Source organism: Lissotriton helveticus, chromosome 1_1 (genome assembly GCF_964261635.1).
Source record: "Lissotriton helveticus chromosome 1_1, aLisHel1.1, whole genome shotgun sequence".
NCBI lineage: Eukaryota > Metazoa > Chordata > Amphibia > Caudata > Salamandridae > Lissotriton > Lissotriton helveticus.
In genome coordinates this window covers 927758719-927774108 of record NC_136057.1, presented here as the reverse complement: position 1 = coordinate 927774108, position 15390 = coordinate 927758719, and the positions used below count along the sequence as shown (strand labels likewise).

The following is a 15390-nucleotide window of genomic DNA, read 5'->3' as shown; positions in this document are numbered from 1 at the left end:
ACGTAGAGCAGAGTACGCATGGTGTAGTAGCGCACTGCCATTACAGGCAACATGTTTTCAATTGAAATGGCCATTACATTTGCCTAAACATAGATTTACTGATAAAACTATACAGCGCACAAACGATAGTGTGTAGAAATGGGAAGGTACCAAACATGGTCCTTTGTGGGGCTCAGCAAGAAGTGAAGTAATGACAACGCCATTGCCTAAAATATGAGCAAGGAAAACATCCCCTCCCCTGGTCTGGTAGTAAATCAATCAATCAATCAAAGCATTTATATAGCGCACTACTCACCCGGAGGGTCTCAAGGCGCTGGGGGGGGGAGAGGGTACGCTACTGCTCGAACAGCCAGGTCTTGAGCTGCTTCCTGAAGGCGAGGTGGTCCTGGGTCAGGCGGAGGTGGGTCGGAAGGGAGTTCCAAGTCTTGGCGGGCGGAAGGTGATTCTTTTGTTGACCGGGAGCCAGTGCAGGTCTCTCAGGTGTCCGGAGATGTGGCTGCGGCGGGGGATGTCCAGGATGAGTCGTGCTGAGGTGTTCTGGATCCGCTGGAGTTTCTTCTGGAGTTTGGCGGTGGTTCTGGCGTAGAGGGAGTTGCCGTAGTCCAGACGGCTGGTGACGAGGGCATGGGTGACCGTCTTTCTGGTCTCGGTGGGGATCCACCGGAAGATCTTACGTAGCATGCGCAGGATGTTGAAGCACGACGAGGAGACGGCGTTGACCTGTCTGGTCATGGACAGGGAGGAGTCCAGGATGAAGCCCAGGTTGCGTGCGTGGTCTGTGGGTTTGGGTGCGCTGCCCAGGGCGTGGGGCCACCAGGAGTCGTCCCAGGCGGAGGGTGATGATCCCAGGATGAGGACTTCCGTCTTGTCCGAGTTCAGTTTCAGGCGGCTGTTCGACATCCATTTGGCTACGTCTGTCATCCCTTCGTGCAGGTTGGCTCTGGCTGTGGCGGGGTCGTTGGTGAGGGAGAGGATCAGCTGGGTGTCGTCGGCGTAGGAGATGATGTTGAGGTTGTGCTGGCGTGCGATGGCTGCGAGGGGGCTCATGTAGACGTTGAAGAGTGTTGGGCCGAGCGAGGAGCCTTGAGGAACGCCGCAGATGACTTCGGTGGCCTCCGATCTGAACGGGGGGAGGCGGACTCTCTGTGTTCTTCCGGCGAGGAAGGAGGTGATCCACTCCAGTGCCTTCTCCTGGATTCAGACGTTGCTGAGGTGCTGTACTAGGGTACGGTGGCAGACAGTGTCGAAGGCCGCGGAGAGGTCCAGGAGGATGAGGGCCGCTGTTTCTCCGTTGTCGAGCAGGGCTCGGATGTCATCGGTAGCTGCGATCAGGGCGGTCTCGGTGCTGTGGTTGGCCCGGAAGCCAGACTGCGAGAGGTGAAAGGGAACCGTTCGTCTCGAGGAAGGCGGCCAGTTGCTTGTTGACGGTCTTCTCGACGACTTTTGCCGGAAACGGGAGCAGCGAGATGGGGCGGTAGTTCTTGAGGTTGGTGGGGTCGGCTGATGGTTTCTTAAGTAGAGCGCTGAGTTCGGCGTGCTTCCAGCTCTCCGGGAAGGTCGCGGTGTCGAAGGAGGTGTTGATGATGTCCCGCAGGTGGGGTGCGATGACAGAGCAGCTTTAATTAAGTTGGCGGCCGCCACGGCACGGTTGATGCATACACACTGTCCGCAACCACGTCATGGCAATGTACAAATAGAATCAGTCATAACAAAACTAGGAAAAGTTTAGTAAAGGCGTACTTAAAGAATGAAAATGTAGAAGTGTAGCCATGTGTGGTGTCATGAAAATAATTTTTCAAATGAATCCACAAAAGCAGTTCCAGCCATCAAAGCCGATAAGAAGAAGAGGGAATGCGAAAAAAAGCACTGGTAAATGTAACACTTAGCCAATGGAAACAAAGGAAAACCAAAGTGACAAGCCCATGGACAAATAAGAAGTGAAGCCCCTTTTATGATCTTTTAAATACAATAGATTTCACAATCACAGAGCTTCAAGCGCTGAGCAGGTGGAACCTAAAAAGGCTGTGGATTACGTACTGTTCACATGAAGCTTAGCTTTGTGTTGGTAAACCAAAGTGGCAGGACTACAATCTTGAGCTGTCAACATTCTGGTGTAATATTATGTCTGGTTTTTTTCAATGTTTTGTTGAATTATGGGTGCTACACTGAAGGAAAAAAATGTGTCACTTATGAAAGCGATTTTGAAAATAGTCAAGAAAGTTATCTGTTCTGGTCACACATATCCTGCGACCCCTGTGCGTGAACACGCAGCCCTGGAATTTAAACTATTATCATAATTCACTGTTCATATGCACAATGGCGCATCTAACACCGATTTCAAACTAACAGAGGAAAAGCTACTGGTGTGAAATTGCAAATGATATGAATGCGCTTTAAGTAGCTTTGTCAAAGCAATTACAAAATTAAAACTGCATGGCTGAAATTAAAGAGGTCTATTATCCTGGCACTGTATTGTCATCAATGGCAAACTGTTGTGTAATTATTACAACGTTCCGATCAACCTACACTGCTATGATGTGCGACTTGAAAAGCAAAAATGTGCTCTGGGACAAGTAGTTCTTTCCTTTACATTTATGAGAGTATATCTACCCATTAATATAATGCAACATGCTGTCGATTAAAAGAAAGGACTGGCTCAAGTTATCACATGTAACTTGCCAATGACGGCAGCGGCAGAACGGAAATCAAAAAACATCATGTGCAGGTAATTTCACTGAACTAGGTTGAGAATTTATCTTTTTAAAAAACGGAGTGCTAAAATGGTTGAATCAAATACTAGGTCAAAGCAGAGATGAATGCGAGGAGGAGAAGGTGAAGTTTAACAAAAGGTAGATGTCGAATCTTCATTGTGACGATTAGCATCAACATGAGAACTGTGGTAAATGCATAGAAATCAATTTCAGAAGAAGCAAAGAAAAATAGTTAGGATCTAAGACTTGCCAGCTGCTTCCTGTCTTGGGCTACTATAATATAGAATAAGTATATTTCTTTGCACATTAAGGATCCACATCTACATACCACATATTGGTGACAAACGTCCCTTCCACTTGTGGTCAGCCCACGGGCTCGACTTTGCCATTTAATGCTCAGTTCTGCATCAAACAGTTCAAGTTGGTCGCTGGTTTTCACCAGTATTTCTGGTAATCCCCGTCTCAAAGCTGGTTGTATTTCACTCAGTGGGGGAATTATTGGATTTTGGGCTCACCCTGAGAGTCTTGGAGCAGAGGGCTGCTACGCCGCACGGGCTACTTTGCCGCAAGCTCTTGCTGGATCTGTAGCTGCAAGCCTTTATCATGAGTCTCCTCACACTCTGCCGAATTTTCGTACGCACGAATGCACTGTATCACAAAGTGACCGCCATCTTTACTGTGGAATGATATAGAACCTAGGCCGTTTCGTCTGGTCGCACTGCTCATCCGAGAAGTCGCACTGCTCATCCGAGAAGCCGCATTGCAACCTCACATTTGGTACTGTTTATACAACCACTTTTCAACTTGGCATTGTGATTTGAATTAAGGACATACTTTGTCCGGCTGGACAGGTACAAGAATTCTTCCACAAGAAAAAAAGTTTGCAATTTATGAAAGTTTTAATTGTTGTTGGTTGTCTTTTGGTGACCCTTGTTCCTTACTTTAACTTGTAGTAATTTTTAGGCATCATGGCGAATTTTTATCATATTATTTTACAGCCTTCACTTCGGTCAGCCTCAGATGAAGTGGTCACAATGGTGGAGGTTTTTTTTAAAAGCATTTGGTAGCCATGGTTGCCAGAGGGTACAGTTCTACACTTAAATTTGCATTATTATTGAGCAGTCTCAAACAAGCTGCTCAGCAGGTTTTTGATAATCTACCTACAGTACCTACCGTATTTTCCGACGTATAAGACGACCCGGCGTATAAGACGACCCCCTACTTTTCTTGATAAAATGTAGGTTTCGTGCTATACTCGCCGTATAAGACTACCCCCACTTCCAACGCAGTGCACAGTGCCACCATCGCCATTATCCACATTAGTATTGTTACGTACTCATATGCATGGTGGTTTGCCATTATCCACATTACGGTAGTTTTGTTACTCATATGCATGGTGGTTTGCGGTGGAAATTACTTCTGTTCATTAGCATAGCCTGTGGTGGAGCCAGATTATTTCCCCTGTGTCTCGAGAACAATAAATAGGGTGGATATGCTGCTGGATGCATTAAGGAAAATTTGATGTTTTTGGCAGATTACCAGTACCGTAACTGTAATTTATTTTTTGCTTTTGATACTTCCACAGTGCCACCATCGCCTACGTAACGTTAGTTCTTGTGTTTGAGTGCCCTCCTATACCGTACCTCCACTTGCACACATGTAACTTTTTCCTCCTGTAATGCCCATTTCCTATTGAGAAGCGGTCTGACACCTTTGGGTGAAGTCCGCGCTATGTAAAAACACATGAAAACATACCTTCAAATGTTGTACCCGGCGTATAAGACGACCCCCGACTTTCCAGAACATTTTAAGGGGTTAAAAAGTCGTCTTATATGCCGGAAAATACGGTACTCCTCAAGGCAATCTGGTGATGCAAAATTGAATTTTTATAGTGAAGCAATTAAAAAGTTACAAAAACAGCATTTGAAAAAATAAATTATGCTTGAAAGAATTTCTTCAAACGTAAACAGAATGTGTAGGAGAGCATTGAAGAATGTGTGTCAGCATTAACAGTATTCGCAGCAACGTGCATATGTGGTGTGAATCTGGATATTATTTATTTAAGACCAATTTGGTTTCAATTGCTATTAAAAAAAAATTAAGGAGACGTTTCAGAGCTGTTGAAAACCTAGGCTCTTAGAAGTCACTGATTTGGCCATGGGAATAGAGAGATCCATGGTTTCCTTTAAATTTCTAAATTGAGAAACTGCAGTAAATGCTGTATCTATATCGGATATTGAACAGCACATGGATCCTGTATATCTTAGGAACACACATGAGAAAAGTTGAAAAAATTCCAGTACAAAAATCTACATTCATTTGTTACCGATGTGGATCTAAGAATCATATTGGTATTCACCCAGGATGTCCATATATTGGGAAACAATGTTTGTTGTGTGAAAGAAAATTGTAATTTTCAGGTTGCATGTGAAAGTAATAATGCACCTGTGAAAATCAGTAGTATAGATATAGTGGAGGACATTTGCTCAGAAAAACTCAGCAATGTGGTTCTTACAGTTAAATGTAATTCTATATTAAATGTGACTTCTGTAAAGGAGCCGCTTTAGATTCATCAATCAATAATAAAAGAGATTACACATTTTAGAATAGTTGGATGGGCAAGGTGACTTTATTGCCAGCTGATGTAAATTCCAAGGCATATGGAGGAAAGGTCATTGATATGTTGGGGTAATTCACAGCTAATCTAAAATGTTACAGGAGAGAAACAGTCATCAAAATGTATGTTGCAATTAAAGGAAAGGATATAACTGGGTGGCAAAATTGGGTTTATATCTCAAGCCAGGGTCAGAGAATCCTGTACTGGTCAGAGATATGCCCATATCTTATGATGGTAATGTGGGGGAAACAACTGAGAGTATATTCTATGATTCTGATGATATTTCCTGAGAGCAACTGGGTGTTGTCAAGGGTTTCGAACATCACATTAAACTCAAGTCTAAAGCACAACCTGTGGTTCACAAAATACATCCTGTTCCGCTCAGTGTCAGAGAAGAACTAAAGCAGGTTCTTAAAGACCTGTGTTCTCAAGGTATCATTGAATGAAGTGACTTGTCACATTGGTCTCTCTAGTAGGTGTAGCTCGAAAGAAATCTGGAGAGATTAGGTTATATCATGGCTGAACACCATCAATAAAAACAATGTTCGATTGGCATCCACTACCTAAAGTACATGTTTTGACAGCCAATTTGGGAGGGGCAAAATTATTCTCAATAATTGATATACGACCTACCATCAAATCGCTTTGACAGCCAAATTGCAAAGAACGTACAACCTTTATAACACCATTTGTCGCTTACAAATAACACAGATTGCCATTTGGGCTAGCATTGGCAGTTAGCATATTCCAGAAATGTATGGATAATTATTTTTTAGAGACCTAAAGGAAGTACGGGCATATCAAGATAATATCTTGATTGTTGCCAAACGAATGGAAGGGCACAACCAAATCTTAAGGTAGAGTACTGACTATCCAGTCAAAAAGAGGTATGACTATTAGGCGGGACAAGTGTAGATTTGGAACCGAAGAGTTAGAATGTTTAGGAAATAGTGTTTCTCAACAGGCTTAAAATCTAAGTTTTGTTTGAGTACAGCAAGATGTTTGATTACAGAGATGCGAAGCCACCAACAGAGAGATGCTCTTCAGTCATTCTTAGGACTAGCAGAGTGCTATGACTGTTGCGTGCAAAATTATGCACAAGTTATGGTGCCGTTAAGAGCTTTGTTAAGGAAAGGGCAGAAATGTTTGTGGACAAACAAATTGATTATTGTGTTTGACAATGTTAAAAAACTGACTGAGGATGCCCCTGCATTGAGAGCATTTCATGTCAAGTATGTCTGTAATCACTGTGGATGCTAGTTTAACTGGCTTAGGTTCTGTACTCAGTCAGTGGGTGGCTGGAAAAAAAGCAAAGAGTAGCTTTTGCCTCTACAGCATTGAAACAGAGAGAGTGACATTACAGAATCATTGAACATGAGGGGCTTGCATATGTATGGGCTGTGCAAAACTTTAAAATGTATATATGTGGTTGTAAGTTGGAATTATATTTGGACCATAAGCCCTTGGTGCACATCCTGAGTAGAAGTAGCTTATGTAGTTTGTTAGTAAAACTGGTAAAATTAGTTTCAAAACTCCAAGAGTACAATTTTATTGTCAAACATTTTTCTGATAACACTGATGTATTGTGGCTGTGTTGGATGCCATCAGTGAGTGCAATGCGAAGGAGACTGAAAAATATTGGATGGAAGCATATCAGTGTGACAAGAACTTGAAGAAAATCAAGGAGTTTATTGTGAATGGCTGGCCTGAGGTTAAGTATTTGTCAAGAGAACTGAAAAACATTTTAGGACGTTTCTGTAGAGCAGTCTGTAGCAAATGACATGGTCGAGAACCACTATGTGCCACCTGTACGGGGAAATATATAATTTTATTCGCTCACCTGGGGCATTTGGATATGACCACTTGCAAAATAGTTAACATCTTTCTTGGTGCCCTTTCTTGGATACTCAGGTCAAGTTTGTTATTGATAAATACTCTCTTTCAGAAAAACACTGGAAGACCACAGACACACCATTGGACCCAGTTTCTTTTCCATATGGTGCATGGAACAAAGTGGGTTTGGATTTTTCAGGTACATATTCAACATTGCCAAGAACTACTAGGTACCCGATTCTTTTACTTGATTATTATTCCAAATGGATTTGAATCGGCCATTAAATGTTCTTGAAAATGTATTTAAGTTATAAGGTTACCCAAAATAAATGGACACCGACAATGATACACATTTAATTTCTGATCCTATGCGCATGTTTTTAGAGTGCTATAATGTAAAACATTTGAAATTTGCTCTATATTCACCACCCTCAAATGGTTTATAAAAAAAGAGGGAATATGTTCATAAAGAGTGTATACAAACTGCTCTAACATCTGATCATGAGGTGTGTAATTTTGCCAAGAAAAAGGTTAGTAGTTATAATGCATCTCCACACTGTACAACCGTGATTACTCCTTTATTGGTAACCAGGGGAAAATAAGTTCCCATCAGTTTGTTTCCTGGTTGCCTTAAGGATAGAAGGTTTAAGAATATCGTAATTAAATACGACGTTTGAGATTTCTTTAAACATGGCTGTTAGTCAGACCAGGATCGAACGTAGCTTTGACATGAAGCATAATGCACATGCTAAAAAATATTGTTTTAGGAAATGAGCAGTTAATCAAAATCCCAATCAGAGACAGGAAAGGGAAGTCCAAATTTTCGCCACTTATTCGAGTGATTTAAGTTAGTATAGGTGCTGTTTTACTCCAGGACAAAGGATAGTGGAATAGATGACTGTTGGCGAAACTCACTCGACAATAAACTGAGATTATTGGAAGGAAAACCCGTGAGAATATCGACTCTGATTGATAGTGTTGGTTATAGTAAAATGATGGTGCTTATAAACAGTTGAATGTCCGTGATCCTGCTTCATCACAAAATGTTTCATAGTTGATTCCAGATGCTGGACGGGATAGCAACGTTGCAAGGTGCAGTAAAATAAGGAAGCAGATTTGTTCTTGCACCGTGGGGTTCCCTTTTAAAGGGAGGAGGTGTTGTAGTATTGAGTTCAGTGTTTGTGCCATTACTGTAATTTCAGTCAATACTTACCTTGTAATGGTTGGAATGTTACTCAAGTTCTGGAGTAAAATGGTTAGCGTTAATTCCGTCAGCAGTTAGAATTAGTTGCTGTTGGGATACAGGACCTGCCAGCTGCTTCCCGTCATAGGCTCCTATTAAATGGCTTGAATTTATTTGAAAATATCAGGATGTAGTATATTGAGAGCTTGGACAGACATTTTGTATTGAATTGGCATTTTCAGGCGCAAAGGGCATGATTTAAGTCTTCTCAGGATTTTACCTAAGAGGTTTGAGAGAAACCATTTTAACGTGGTTGTTAGACTGTACTTGATAGTCAGCAAGTAAGTAAATAATTGAGTGTCATCTGCAAACAGGTGGGCGAACACATCTGAATCCTCCATTAGGACCTTCAGCTGCTCTATGTAGGTCATGAAAATAGTTGGGGCCACTACAAAACCCTGCATAACTATAGGTGACTGTAACTGAGTCAGAGCAGGTACATTATATTAGAACATTGGAATGTTGGGAGCTCCATTGAAAACAATGGAGTAGCTCTGGGCTTATAATGGCTGGTGTAAGCCTGGAGCTCCAACATTCCAATGTTTCTTTGTTCACAGCTGTGGCTGTGAACAAAGGCTTCAGGGAGTCTGATGGGATTTCAATCCCCTCACGCTCCCTGAAGACAGTTTTATTTTTTAGAACATTTTGCCCTCTAGTGGCAGAATGTTCTAAAAGCCTTATAGCATTTCGTAGCTGGGCTATACCGGCTAATAAAGTCCCGCTCCCTTGTTAAAGGCCCTCACCTCAGGCTCGGGCCTTTAACGCTTGAACGGACCTTTAATAGCCGGTATAGCCTGCTACGGCGGACAAGAAGGCTATAGTATGATCAACTGCCTGAGGAAGACAACCATTTATTTCTATTCCTAAGTAGTTAGCTATGCATTATCTTTGAGCAGTTTGATACATTTCATTTGCTACCACACGTGGAGACACTTCAGGAGTGTGTAAAAAAGACATTTATCTTTCTGATGCGAACATATGTTACTAGTCCATTGAATTGTATCAAGCATAGCCACTAACTGACAAAGTTAACAATGGACACTGAAAGCTGGTAAAATATAGACTTTATTTTAAATGCTATTTTAATGGCCCAGGAGTAACCCAGTTAAAGGTTAGGGTTCCACGAGGGTCATATGAAATTGAGGACTAAAGTGACAAATAAAAATCACCAAAAGGAGGAGCAAGGAGTATTTGAGACAAAAGAGAGAATGTTATATAGATCGTGATCTGCTGATATTTGATAAAGCGTGTCATCCAAGTACACAAAAATGTTAAGGTGTAGCACAATGAGTGCTACCATAAACAAACAGGTTCTGTTGCACAAAGTGCACTTCTCAACAAGTTTGCAAACAACACCAAAGTACTTCTAGGACACCTGGGTGGTAGCTCAATGTGATGTCTTAATTTATTTATTTTAAACACAGGATGCTCCTAGCAACATAATGCTGCATCACTAACACGAGGGGCGCTGACAGGAACACCAATATTCTATCACCACCATTTGTAAGTCAGGCCTTAGCCACCTTTTGATCGGACTAAAATTCTATGTGGGGTATTCTTACTTAAAAAGGGCTCTCAAACAGGCTTTTTCTTTCATTATTCCGTTGTTATGGTGAAATTCAAATTTTTTCCTTCTGCTCATTATAGCACTGAGTATGGGGCAATGATTCAGCCCTCCTTAGTCATTGGATAACGTCATAGTGAGTGACACCATTTTGCCCTTTCACAAGAAGCACATTGTTGCAAAGTCACCCTGTGCCATGTGCACCCCCCAAATTTTTGCTGACTGGTACTCATGGTAACTGACTGACGGACCCTGGGCTCTGCCTAACCACGCCCAAGGCCAGTGCTATGCTTAAAGAGACACATTTAGAATACCATTCCCTCCTTTGTAGAATTCAAAAGAGAACTCAAAACCCTATTCCTCAACCGCTCCCTAGGAAGTGGATAGCTTGGAACAGACAGATATCATCGAGCTCTGCTCCAAACCTAAGAATCCGAGAAATCTCGAAGCCAAAAATGTCCTGCACTACAATATGCTGCTCGTTACTTTGACACTCGTCGGTTGTTATGTCGCTCCTATGTCTTGTATCTGATGATTATATGCTATGCACCTACTGTAAACATTCCGATACCCATGGGTCTGGACAGCGCTATAGAAAACTTCTTAAATAAATAAAATATCCTTGGGGAGCAGCCCTGCTCCCATTGGTTAAGAGTGACCTCATGCTTGACCCAGAGAACTTGGAATACGTATCTGAGAGGGAAGAGTCTCTCAGGTCTGCTGCTTGAAACGTAAGAAAATCAGAAGGGTCTGCGCTGAAGATTTCTGATGTGCATTTCCAAAGGCCAGGACTCTAAGATTGCGCCTTTTTCGCACCATTTGAAACTACAGCTCTGTGGATCAAACCCACTTCAAAAGGACTAAAGAGTGGACTCCCTGCAAGCTACAGGTTAACAGAGCTCACCTGGACATCACCACAGAAAATCCCCAGCCTGGAGTAGTACCAGTGGATATGTAAGGGTTTGTTCAAGTAGATTGCGGAATTGAAGTCTCACACTTTCAAGGACCCTCTTGGAGATTCCAGAACCTTGGATTGTGTGTTGGATACTTTGGGAACTGAAAGGAGAACTTCAGGAAGGAGTTCTAACTGGACCCAGCCTACTGGAGAAGGCTGCACCAGAGTGGTGAGAAATTCTCCAGAACAATGGCAGAGCATGAATGTATCCCTGTCATAGCAAACAAAATTACTAAAAGGGGCATGGTTGGTTTCTAAGCACTAGAAAGTGACCAATCTTTAAAAATTCATATCTCTGGCTCCCAACAGTGGATTTTTTTTGTTTTGGTGTCATTTAAAAGATAAAAATATTTCCTATTTCTATAAATTGGTGTTGGATTTTTATTTTGTGTTGTGTCTCAATTATTTACTGAATTGGTGTTTTTAAATGCTTTACATGCCCGTCTTTAAAGTTAAGCCTGCCTGCTAGCAGCCACGTTACCAAGGGTTGAGCATAGGAATATTTTATTTTTTTAAGACCTATTCTGAGCCCTATACTGTGTTAGTGGCCTTATGACCAGTGGCAGACCTACATTTGCCCCGAAGAATAATCCACTTTCCAACACACATCCACACACTAACGTGTTCCTTACAGCACCAGGGACTACTTTAGCCAGTGACAGCCTTGGGTTGGGGCGAGCTGGGCCCAGGCACGGGATGCCAATATTCCGAGATGCGCAACAGGGAGCTGCTTCACATAATTGTATGCAAACAGCAGCTCGTCCATCTCACTAGGTCTCATTAAAGACTTTGTAATTGGCTATTAAAAGCGCAATTGTTAGCACCCCATCAAACCCGTACCCTCCTCCCATCTTCCTCACGCCCCCTGCCATCACATCACAACGACCCTTCCATCCCCACAACAAACACCAAATGTTCTTTCCGCCAAAGGCACTATCCCGGTCAATCCGGTTTCGGCCATCCCCGACTATAACAATTTAAGCTTTTTCAGACCAAAATTTTTTTGCTTTTAGTAATTTTATCATTTTTTTATATTTACAAACAGACAAGGGCCCAGCAGCTTCCCAAAAGAGTTGTGCAAAAATCAAAACAAAACAGGCATTGGCAAAGCCAAAAGAGTGGCAGGAAATGCCAGACCTGTTAACTTTGCCAATGTGTAGTCTCTATTGTAACCTTTAATCTCCTAGCTTCTACCTCACTTTACAAGAAATCAAGACTACTGCATTTTCTTCAACATTCTCATGATTCATTAAGATACCCATAACGTGCCACACAAAATTTGCATACAAAATCAACAGATTGCGCTCAGTAAATAGGCCACACAAAGTGCCCCGCGCAAATTACATGAGGTTATTCATTCAGAGCTGAAGCTTCATTTACAATAACAGACTATTTTTCGTTGCACACTTTAATGTGCAAGAGGGAATGCAGAGATCTTCTCTAATCTCTTCTGAGTTAAACTCTCATTTAGACCACAGCCTGTTACAAATCGACTTTATGGGTCACAGACAAAAGAGGTCAACTGAAATCCATGCAAATTGCATTTTTTAGCCATTTAAATACTTTAGGACATTCTTCGTTCTACATTAAATGGGGAAATATTCTATCAAATGTTTCAAGGGTCACAAATCTGTTCCCCCAGAAGTTGTTTTCAGGAGCATGTGTGAACACACATTGTAACAATTTCTCTTTGGGTCTCATCACCACATAATGAATCAATGCAAGACCTAGTAAGTGACTCAAAATGGCAAGCTTGCATGTGGAGTACTCCATTGAGATCCTTGTCTTTCAAACTTTACAGTACATGGTAAGTCTACTTTCATGCACCTCCTCACTAAGAATCATGACCAAATTACATACTAAAAATACACCACCACGTGTGCATCTTTGAACAACGTATGAAAACATCTTGGAATACCATCTTAGCAGATGTCATTCTGGAATATCACATTTGGCATTATGAACACCATCAGCTCTTGGAGCTTCTGTGTGCGATACCACAGATTTAAATATGCAGCCAGTAGATATGTAGCACTTAACACAAAGACAATAATAAACAGTAAGGCCATATTCTCCTATTCTGGAGAAGGAAATGCACAGTGCTGTCATTAAGTCTAATGTCCCTGTATATCCTCATATTGCAACCAGGCTTTCAGGCAAATGCCAGTAGAGCCAGCCATAACAACAAACGTCGCAATAATGCCTACACCTTTCAGCTTTGTAAGTTCTAGGCTACGTGTTGCACTTATAACAGTACTTTTTTTCTTGAACTCATGGTTTTACACCCTCCTTAAATTTCATCAGACCAGGACTCTTAATTAGAAGAATCCCGGCCAATGAAATTTGATTTCTCAACAATTAAGTGCTGCAATATCCCCTAGGGGATGAGTGTTTGCACTTTATAAATAAATAAAACGTACAACTCCTTGCTATCCACACCGCACTATGGATGGATCCATCAACACACCAACCTTAACTGAAGCTGAAAGCAGGCCATGGACTTAAACCATGCACAGCTCAACAGCACTTCCACACCAGATCTTTATCCATAGCTTAACTGCTCCTTAACCTACATTGGACTGAATTACTGTCCGACGGTAAGAACATTACCAGTGAGTAACTTCACAATCTCTCCTAAGTGCCCAGTTTGTGACGTAATCACCATACTAGATTAGCCAACTGTATAGATATCATCTACCCAACGTAAAAATTGTCCCAGGCCTTATGCCAACGTGTGACGAAACATATTGGTTGTGAAACCCAGCATTCCATCAAAGTACTTAGATGCTGGATAACAAATCAAATACAATAAATAGATCAATGAATTCTGAACTTGCCAGCCTTTATTTTTAATATACCAAAGTGCATTAGCTATTTTCTGTTGTGAATTTGAGATGTCTTGCATTCATATTTTGCCCTTTATTATTCTGTGAGATAGGGGCCCGACCCTTGGCACCATGTAGGGGGTTTGGAATTCCTATAACCCATTGCCCAGGACATATTGTTTGGGGTCAAGGGCAACAAGTTTTCACGTGACCTTTGTCTTTGGGGCAGTAGGCCCAACCCCTTCAGCACGAACCCTTTGAATGCCACTTTACAGTACGGATCAGGAAAAGGCATTGCCTAAAGTTAAGGTAATATTTGTGTCTCAGTGTTAATGCTGTTCAAATTTGTATTTATGGTTCTTTAATGTAAAGCCTTTATTATTAGAGTGAGCGCTCAAAGTAAATGTTGTAAGCTCAGACTGCACTACAGTGTTTCCAGTACAAAAATGTGTACACACGTTTTCAATATTCAGCACTATGAGGCTAAGTATAATGCTCCCAGAATGCTCTCGGATTAGATGCAAATATTTGCCTAAATTTGAAAGCAAGATTAAGGATTCTTTGCTTTCAAAATAAAATGTTGGCAAAAAAAAGGCAACAACATTTTGCTAAACTACTGTCACATTTTAGCACCATCTATTTGCAGCATCATTTAGTAAAGTGACAATGCACACACACACACACTTGCCAGCCATATTAGTAAAACACATACAATATACCAGGAGAAACTTGGCTTTGTGGGGGCCATCTTTGAATTCTAGAAATCCCTTCAATTTAGTGATTCCACCAAATACATTTAACTACATTCTTAACATTTCTTGATCAGTGCATAAGTCTTTGCCACACCTACCCATGTTCCTCACTAGTGTTATCAATCTTTATCAGCAGATGTTTCTGATTGTGCCACTCTAAAATTGATGGCCAATTTCTGCAAACAAAAAACTCTTTAAACACAAACTACATAATCTGATAACCGATCTCCTGATCAAATTAATTTTATCCAGAAGAGTTAACATTCCTAGAGTGCAACTCGCAATCTGCCCTCCAATAAAATTAAATTTTCTGACATTGTGGGACAGCATCATATTTATAGAACTTGTTGAAAATCTATATTAACAGCAATTTCCCCTACGCTTCCCTGATCGGCCTCTAATGTACATACACCAACAGACAAAACTATATTAAAGAATGTGTACAAATTATCTTATGCACACGTTTTGGGCAAAACAGTTGTTTAACTGCATCAAAGCATCACTGTACACACGACAGACCATGTAATTCTTCTCAATCAACACAATTCAAAGTAGTCAATTTAATACATTAACCCCTGGATGACAAAAGCATATTCTGCAAAAGTATCATGCACAATACGGCGTAAATAATACAGCGTGGGGATTGTAGTTTCAACTTGGATCTACATAGCCACATGAATTAAAATGTATAGGGTGGCAATACAATTGCACAAATAAGCAGCCATTTAAATCTACTGTGGCATCCACTCCCCAAGTCTGACAGATGAATACAACGCACGAAAGGGAGCTTCTACCAATGAAAGCTTGTAGTTCCTGAAATAAGACCGTAAGTAACCCATCGTTCTGCAATGCATTCAAAAGGGTTTGGCAGTTCACACACCCCAATAATT

The 15390-nt window shown here is 41.4% G+C and overlaps 1 protein-coding gene across 2 annotated transcripts in view; it reads right to left on the bottom strand.

Annotated features, from left to right (window-relative positions):
• Positions 1-15390, bottom strand: part of RAP1B (RAP1B, member of RAS oncogene family) — a 495913-nt gene that overhangs the window by 479881 nt on the left and 642 nt on the right. The gene's annotated exons all lie outside the window — the stretch shown is intronic.